Source organism: Dryobates pubescens, chromosome 34, assembly GCF_014839835.1.
Source record: "Dryobates pubescens isolate bDryPub1 chromosome 34, bDryPub1.pri, whole genome shotgun sequence".
In the NCBI taxonomy this organism is placed as follows: Eukaryota; Metazoa; Chordata; class Aves; order Piciformes; family Picidae; genus Dryobates; species Dryobates pubescens.
The window spans coordinates 7479449-7488580 of record NC_071645.1 but is presented as its reverse complement, the minus strand read 5'-3'; positions in this window follow the sequence as shown (position 1 = coordinate 7488580).

Here is a 9132-nt window from a genome sequence, read left to right as displayed (position 1 = left end):
CGCTGCTGAGGAGCTGGGGAGGAGAGCAGGAAAACCCCAGCCCCACAGGGCTGCCGGCTGCAGGGGCTTGCAACAGCTCAGCGAGGGGCAGCAGAGGGCTCTGAGCACAGGGAGGCAGCACCAGCTGCGCAGGCATCGGCAGGAGCTGGCTGCCAGCCCTCCCCTGGGCAGGCTGGGACGAGCCAGGGGCGGATAGGTGAGACCCCAGCTCCAGGGCTGTGCCCAGTTCTGCTGCCCCCAGCACAAGAAGGACCTGGAGCTGTTGGAGGGGTCCAGAGGAGGCCATGGCCATGATCCAAGGGCTGGAGAACCTCCCCTGTGGGGCCAGGCTGGGAGAGCTGGGGCTGTGCAGCCTGGAGAAGGCTCCAGGGAGAGCTCAGAGCAGCTTCCAGTACCTGAAGGGCTCCAGGAGAGCTGGGGAGGGACTCTGGACAAGGGCTGGGAGTGCCAGGAGGAGGAACAATGGCTTTGAGCTGGGAGAGAGGAGATTGAGAGTGGAGATGAGGAAGGAATTGTTGAGAGTGAGGCTGGGGAGACTCTGGCACAGGCTGCCCAGGGAGGCTGTGGCTGTGCCCTGCCTGGAGGTGTTGAAGGCCAGGTTGGGTGATTCACAGAATCACAGAATGGGTTGGGTTGGAAGGGACCTCAAAGCTCAGCCAGTTCCAAGCCCCTGCCATGGACAGGGACCCCTCCCACCAGCACAGCTTGCTCAAGGCCTCATCCAGCCTGGTCCTGAACACGTCCAGGCAGGGGACAGCCACAGCCTCCCTGGGCAGCCTGTGCCAGGCTCTCCCCACTCTGAAGAACTTCTCCAGTCTCAATCTCCCCTCCTTGAGCTTCAGTCTATTCCCTCCCACCCCATCCCCACTGCCCCCCACAGCTCTATCCACAGCCTGCAGAGGTCTGGGAATATTGAGGCCATATTGAAGCTTTCCATGAGCTGAGGAGCCCCAAGGCAGGCAGCAGCTCTCTGTGTCACAGAGTCACCAGGGTTGGAGGAGACCTCAGAGATCATCAAGTCCAACCTGGCACCACAGGCCCCATGGCTAAACCATGGCATGAGGTCTCCCTGGAGCCTTCCCTTCTCCAGGCTGAACACCCCCAGCTCCCTCAGCCTGTCCCACAGGGGAGGTTCTCAGCCCTCTGATCGTCTCCATGGCCTCCTCTGGAGCCACTCAGCAGTTCCATGTCCTTCCTGTGCTGGTGGCACCAGGACTGGCCACAGCATCACAGCTCTATGCCACAGATCCCTTCCCTGGCTCATCCAAGCCTGCCCAGGTTGCTGTGCTCTTCTCTTCTGTCTCCACTTCCACCTCACCTTCAGCAGCAGCATTTCAGCCCCTGCCCAGCAAGGGCAGGGGGGAGCCTGGGGGTGTTTTGTGCTCTTTAGAGGTGCAGTGCTGTGTTCTGTGGCTCTCCTTGCCTCAAAGCTTTGCAAGCTACACAGAGCAGCCCAGAGAGGCTTGCAGGGGAAGGGAAGAGCAGGCAGCCAGAGGTGCTGCAGCCTGCAGGGGCTCTGTGGTGTGTCCTGACAGCTCTCTGTACACAGCTGGAAGTCACCAGCTGCATTTTGGAGGGGCTTGGCTGAGCTCTCCTCCTGTGAGCAGGAGACACCTGAACCACCTCCCTGACAACACTGCCTGGACTGAGAGGCCTGACACAGCCCTCTGCACAAACACTCTGTGAGCCAGCACCCAGGGGGATGCAGCTCTGATCCCTCCTCTGCTCTCCAGGGATGCAAACCCAGGGTCTCCTGCTTGCTCTTGAGTGCAAAGTGCCAGGAGGAAAGACAGACAGAAGGACATCAGTGCTGGGCCCCAGCTTCTTTAATGTCTTCATTGATGATCTGGAGGAGGGGAGGGAGTCAGTCATCACCAAATGTGCAGATGACAGCAAGCTGGGAGCAGAGGTTGGTCAGTTAGAGGGCAGAAGGGCTCTGCAGAGGGACCTGGCCAGGCTGCACAGCTGGGCAGAGGCCAACAGGATGACACTGAACAAGTCCAAGTGCCAGGGGCTGCACTTTGGCCACACCAACCCCAGGCAGTGCTGCAGGCTGGGGGCAGAGTGGCTGAGAGCAGCCAGGCAGAGAGGGACCTGGGGGGAGTGGTGGAGAGCAGCTGAACAGGAGCCAGCAGTGTGCCCAGGGGGCCAAGAAGGCCAAGGGCATCCTGGCCTGCAGCAGGCAGAGTGTGGCCAGCAGGAGCAGGGAAGTCCTTGTGCCCTGTGCTCAGCACTGCTGAGGCCACCCCTGGAGTCCTGTGTCCAGCTCTGGGCTGCTCAGCTCAAGAAGGACATTGAGAGACTTGAAGGTGTCCAGAGAAGGGCAAGGAGGCTGGGGAGGGGTCTGGAGCACAGCCCTGGGAGGAGAGGCTGAGGGAGCTGGGGTTGCTTAGCCTGCAGAAGAGGAGGCTCAGGGGAGACCTTCTTGCTCTCTCCAACTCCCTGCAGGGAGGTTGGAGCCAGCTGAGGGTTGGTCTCTTCTCCCAGGCAGCCAGCAGCAGAACAAGAGGACACAGTCTGAAGCTGTGCCAGGGGAGGTTTAGGCTGGAGGTGAGGAGAAAGTTCTTCCCAGCAAGAGGAATTGGCCCTTGGGATGTGCTGCCCAGGGAGGTGGTGGAGTCCCTGTGCCTGGAGGTGTTCCAGAGGGGCTTGGATGTGGCCCTTGGAGCCATGGCTTAGCAGTCAGGAGGTGTTGGGTGCCAGGTTGGACTTGATAATCTCTGAGGTCTTTCCCAACCTTATTGACTCTATGATTCTGTGATTCCAGCAGCCTCTTGCTGCTGTCAGTTCAGGGACAGGAAGATGAAGGCACAGAGCAATGAAGTTCTCTGCCCTAGGCAGACACCAAGCAGAGTCCAGCAGACAAACCAGAAGAGACAGCAACAAAACTGTTTGCAGAACAGGGTTTGTCCAGCAGGGACTTCCCACACTAAGTCCCAAATCCAAGGAGGAGGTTGCAGCAGAGAATCACAGAATCAATCAGGTTGGAGAAGACCTCAGAGCTCATCAAGTCCAAGCTGTCACCCAGCACCTCCTGACAACCAAACCCTGGCTCCCAGGGCCACATCCAGAGCTGAGGGGACTCGGAAAAACCAGGGAGAGAGGAGGGAATTTGAGAGGGGGAGGGAAAAAACCTCCCAGTGAAACCATTGTGGTGCTGAGGATTCCCTCAGCTTGGGTTTGTCTTAGCTTCACAAGGTAAAAGGTTAATCAGAAATCACAGAGTGGGAAGGGTTGGAAGGGACCTCTGGAGCTCATCCACTCCAAGCCCCCCTGCCAGAGCAGGGGCACCCAGGGCAGGGCACACAGAACACAGCCAGGAGGGGCTTGAAGGTCTCCAGAGAATCACAGAAGCAGCCAGGTTGGAAAAGACCTCAGAGGTCATCAAGTCCAACCTATGGCCTAACCCCTAACAGCTCCTGACAGCTAAACCATGGCTCCAAGGGCCACAGCCAAGCCTTTCCTGAACACCTCCAGGCACAGGGAATAGAGCAGAGCAGAGCAGAGCAGAGCAGAGCAGAGCAGAGCAGAGCAGAGTAGAGCAGAGCACAGCAGAGCAGAGCAGAGCAGAGTAGAGTAGAGCAGAGCAGAGCAGAGCAGAGCAGAGTAGAGCAGAGCAGAGCAGAGCAGAGTAGAGCAGAGTAGAGTAGAGCAGAGTAGAGCAGAGCAGAGCAGAGCAGAGCAGAGCAGAGTAGAGCAGAGCAGAGCAGAGCAGAGTAGAGCAGAGTAGAGTAGAGCAGAGCAGAGCAGAGTAGAGCAGAGCAGAGTAGAGCAGAGCAGAGTAGAGTAGAGCAGAGCAGAGTAGAGCAGAGCAGAGTAGAGTAGAGCAGAGCAGAGCAGAGCAGAGCAGAGTAGAGCAGAGCAGAGCAGAGCAGAGCAGAGCAGAGCAGAGTAGAGTAGAGCAGAGCAGAGCAGAGCAGAGTAGAGCAGAGCAGAGTAGAGCAGAGTAGAGCAGAGCAGAGTAGAGCAGAGCAGAGTAGAGTAGAGCAGAGCAGAGCAGAGCAGAGCAGAGTAGAGCAGAGCAGAGCAGAGCAGAGCAGAGCAGAGCAGAGTAGAGTAGAGCAGAGCAGAGCAGAGCAGAGTAGAGCAGAGCAGAGTAGAGCAGAGTAGAGCAGAGCAGAGTAGAGCAGAGTAGAGTAGAGCAGAGTAGAGCAGAGTAGAGCAGAGCAGAGTAGAGCAGAGCAGAGTAGAGCAGAGCAGAGCAGAGCAGAGCAGAGCAGAGTAGAGCAGAGCAGAGCAGAGCAGAGCAGAGCAGAGTAGAGCAGAGCAGAGTAGAGCAGAGTAGAGCAGAGCAGAGTAGAGCAGAGTAGAGTAGAGCAGAGTAGAGCAGAGTAGAGCAGAGCAGAGCAGAGCAGAGTAGAGCAGAGCAGAGTAGAGCAGAATAGAATTAACCAGGTTGGAAAAGACCTCAGAGCTCATCCAGTCCAACCTCTCCCCCAGCACCATCTGAGCAACTCAACCATGGCACCAAGGGCCTCATCCAGGCTCTTCCTAAACACCTCCAGGGATGGTGACTCCACCACCTCCCTGGGCAGCACATCCCAAGGGCCAATTCCTCTTGCTGGGAAGAACTTTCTCCTCACCTCCAGCCTAAACCTCCCCTGGCACAGCTTGAGACTGTGTCCTCTTGTTCTGCTGCTGGGTGCCTGCCTGGGAGAAGAGCCCAACCCCCACCTGGCTCCAACCTCCCTGCAGGCAGTTGCAGAGAGCAAGAAGGTCTCCCCTGAGCCTCCTCTTCTGCAGGCTAAGCAACCCCAGCTCCCTCAGCCTCTCCTCCCAGGGCTGTGCTCCAGACCCCTCCCCAGCCTCCTTGCCCTTCTCTGGACACCTTCAAGTCTCTCAATGTCCTTCTTGAGCTGAGGAGCCCAGAGCTGGACACAGGACTGAAGCAGGAGAAAGCCCCAAACTGCTGAGGCCTTTCTGCTGCCACTTGCTTTAAGCTTGCCAAAGCAAGGGACCAAGAATGGCCCAGACTGGACTCAGAAGTGAACCTCCTGCATTCTTCTCTTTTCAATCAAGCTTTCTGTGCCCTTTGGGGAGAGGCTTCAGAGGCTGCTCAGCACATCCCTGTGGCTTCAAGGAGACCATAGAATGGGTTGGGGTGGAAGGGGTCTGAAGTGCAGCCTTTAACCCAGCACTGCCAAGCGAAGCATGGAATCACTCATGGATTTCACATCGTGCTTTGGGTTGGGAGGGACCTCAAAGCTCAGCCAGTTCCAACCCCCTGCCATGGGCAGGGACACCTCCCACCAGCACAGCTTGCTCAGGGCCTCATCCAGCCTGGTCCTTAGCACCTCCAGGCAGGAGGCAGCCACAGCCTCCCTGGGCAGCCTGTGCCAGGCTCTCCCCAGCCTCACTCTCAACAATTCCTTCCTCCTCTCCAGTCTCAGTGTCCTCTCTCCCAGCTCAAAGTCATTGTCACTCATCCTGGCACTCCCAGCCCTTGTCACAAGTCATAGACTCACAGAACTGTCAGGGTAGGAAGGGACTGTCAGGGTAGGAAGGATCAGGGTAGGAAGGGACTGTCAGGGTAGGAAGGATCATCCAGTTCCAACCCCCCTGCCATGGGCAGGATCACTTCCCAGCTCTCCTGGAGCCCCTTCAGGTACTGGAAGGCTGCTCTGGGGTCTCCCTGGAGCCTTCTCCTCTCCAGGCTGATCAGCCCCAACCCTCCCAGCCTGCCCCTCAGGGGAGGTTCTCAGCCCTCTGCTCATCTTGGGGGCTGCATCTCCTCAGCTGCTAATTGCACCCAGCCCAGGACACCTCCTCCCTTCCCCACGACAAGCCCTGCTCCCAGGACACACAATCAGTGCCTCATGTATTAGCAGTCTGTCACTTCTCATATCCTCACCTCCACTCAATCCCAGCTCCTCAGCCACAGCCTAGCCTGGGGCAGAGAATGAGGAGCAGCAGCAGCAGCTCCTCCCCATCACCTCCCTGTGCCTTCTGAATGAGATCCATTAAACCCTGCAACACTTCGGGGCTGGAGATGAGGGGCAGCCTTCTGCTCTGAGCCACAGCACCAGGAGCAGCAGCACCCTAAGCACTGAGCAGTGATGCTGGAGATGCTGCACAGCAAGGGCTCTGCAGCCTCTCTTTCTCACCAGGGCTGCAGTGGTTAGGACTTTAGGAGAGAAAAAACAGCCTGGAGTTGTGCCAGGGGACAGCAGCCTGCTGCCTCCCTGATCTGTGTGCTGCTGGATCTTGGCTCTTGGGAAGGGCTGCAGCCCCTGGGCTGGGCACTGCTGAGGCCACCCCTGGAGTGCTGCCTTCAGGCTGGGGCAACTCACTGCCAGCAGGACCCTGAGAGGCTGCAGCAGGGCCAGGGAAGGGCAAGGAAGCTGGGGAAGGGTCTGGGGAAGAGGGCTGGGGAGGAGCAGCTGAGGGAGCTGGGGGTGGGGAGGCTGGAGCAGAGGAGGCTGAGGGAGACCTCCTTGCTCTCTGCAGCTCCCTGCAAGGAGGCTGGAGCCAGGTGGGGCTTGGGCTCTGTCCCTAGGCTCAGGTGATAGAAGGAGAGGACATGGCCTGAACTTGTGCCAGGGGAGGCTTAGGTTGGAGCTGAGGAGCAATTTGTTTGCTGCCAGAGTGGTCAGGGATTGGCACAGGCTGCCCAGGGAGGTGGTGGAGTCCCCATGCCTGGAGGTGTTAAACCAATGAGATGTGGCACCTGGGGCCATGGTTTGGTGGTGATGGAGGTGTTGGGCAGTAGGTTTGGCTACTTGGTGATCTCAGAGGGCTCAGAAGAGGCTGCCCAGGGAGGTGGTGGAGTCCCCATGCCTGGAGGTGTTCCAGAACCCTGTGGCCATGGCACTGTGGGGCCAGGGTTTGGTGGCCCTGGTGGGGCTGGGCTGATGTTGGACTCCATGATCTTAGAGACCTTTTCCAATCAAACCAAATCTGTGATTTCATGGCTGTGAGCAGCCTGGGCTGGTGGGAGGTGTCCCTGCCCATGGCAGGGGGCTTGGAACTGGATGAGCTTTCAGATCCCTTCCATCCCAAGCCATTGGGGGATTCCCTGAAGCTGAGGCATTGCAGGCACTGGCAGAGGCTGCCCAGGGAGGTGGTGGAGTCCCCATGCCTGGAGGTGCTCCAGGAACCTGTGGCAGTGGCACTTGTGGCCAGGGCTTGGTGGCCCTGGTGGGGTTGGGCTGCTGTTGGCCTGGCTGCTCTCCAAGGGCTTTCCCAAGCCAAACAAGTCCATCATTCTGTTTCCTGAACCCACCAGAGGGTAGAAAATGAAACCAACCTCATTCTCTCACCCTCATCTTTGCCCTGGCCTCAGCATCAGCTGGAAGCAAGGAGAAAAGGAGGATCAGTTTCTTAATGGCCTTAGCCCTGCAGCTCCCTGCCTGCAGCTGCCCTGGTGCCTGGCACAGCACACAGCAGCTGCCAGCAGGCTGAGGGCAGAGGCAGCTTTGCTCTCCTCTGTTTTCCCACTGTTACCAGGAGTGATGGCAGCTGGAGAAGCACACCCAGGCCTCAGCCAGGCAGGGGCAGAGCTCTGGAAGTGCCACCTTCTGGATCAGAGCCAGGGGCTGAGCCACTGGGGACTAGAGAGGAGTGCTGAAGCGATGCAGGGCAGGCAGCTGGCATCATCCAGACCACTCCAGCATCCACACACTGAGTTCACATCACACTGGAAGCAGTCTCAGCTTGCACTGAGCGAGGCCCTGTGCTCAGAGCCACGGGATCATTGGTTTGGTGAAGCCCTCTGAGATCATCCAGTAGCCAAACCTCCTGCCCAGCACCTCCATCCCCCCCAAACCATGACCCCAAGTGCCACATCTCAGTGTCTGAACACCTCCAGCAACCTGCTGTGGTGTGAGGTGTCCCTGCCCATGGCAGGGGGCTGGAACTGGCTGAGCCTTGAGGTCCCTTCCAGCCCTGCCAGTTCTGTGATTCTATGATTCGAGGCATGGGGACTCCACCACCTCCCTGGGCAGCCTCTGCCAGTCCCTGACCACTCCTGCAGCAAACAAATTCTTCCTCATCTCCAACCTAAACCCCCCCCGGCACAATTTCAGGCCATTGCCTCTCCTTTTATCAACAGAAACCAGGGAGCAGAGCCCAAGCCCCACCTGGCTCCAGCCTCCTTGCAGGGAGCTGCAGAGAGCAAGGAGGTCTCCCTCAGCCTCCTCTGCTCCAGCCTCACCACCCCCAGCTCCCTCAGCTGCTCCTCCCCAGCCCTCTTCCCCAGACCCTTCCCCAGCTTCCTTGCCCTTCCCTGGCCCTGCTGCAGCCTCTCAAGGTCCTGCTGGGAGCCAGCAGCCCAGAGCTGAAGGCAGCACTGCAGGGGTGGCCTCAGCAGTGCCCAGCCCAGGGGCACAATCCCTGCCCTGCTCCTGCTGCCCACAGCATTGCTGCTGCAGGCCAGGCTGCTGGTGGCCTTCTTGCCCAGCTGGGCACCCCCTGGCTCCTCTCCAGCTGCTGGCACTCAGCACCTTTCCTGCTGGGCACTTTGCAGCCCCTCTGCCCCAGCCTGGAGCCTTCCTGGGGCTGTTGAGAGCCAAGGGCAGGACCCAGCTCTTGGCTCAGTTAAACCTCACTCAGCTGACCTCAGCCCATGGATCCCCAGCCTCTTCCCAGTGACATTTACAAACCCAGGGCTCAGCTGAAGCCCAAAGAGCAGAGGATTGGCATTGAGCTGGGGAGGGAGCAGCCCAGTTTGAGGGCATTCTGAGGGAGAGCCTTCCCCAGAGGAGCTCAGCAGCCATTGGAGCTGCCAGCAGCTCTGCACAGCTGCTGCAGGGGGTTCTGAAGCTCAGGAGAGGCCTGGGGAGCCAGGCAGGGGAGCAAGGAGATGTCCTTCAACACACAGTGCATGAGAGAGTCCTCCTTAGACTTTGTTGTCCCAGTGCCTGTCAGGAGCTGACCCCAAAGCATCCTCCTGCTCTGACAATAGCCAGAGATGGTGAAGTCTGGGCTGGATTCCACTCCCCACAGGGCTGCAGTTTGGGAGCTGAGGGCCAGATTCCAACTTCTGGATCCATTCCACTTGACAACAGCCTGGAGTCCTAAAAAGGCCATGAGCAGACAGCAAAGTTCCCTTCAGCAGTCATAGAACCACAGAGCTGGCAGGGCTGGAAGGGACCTCAAGGCTCAGCCAGCCCCAACCCCCTGCCATGGGCAGGG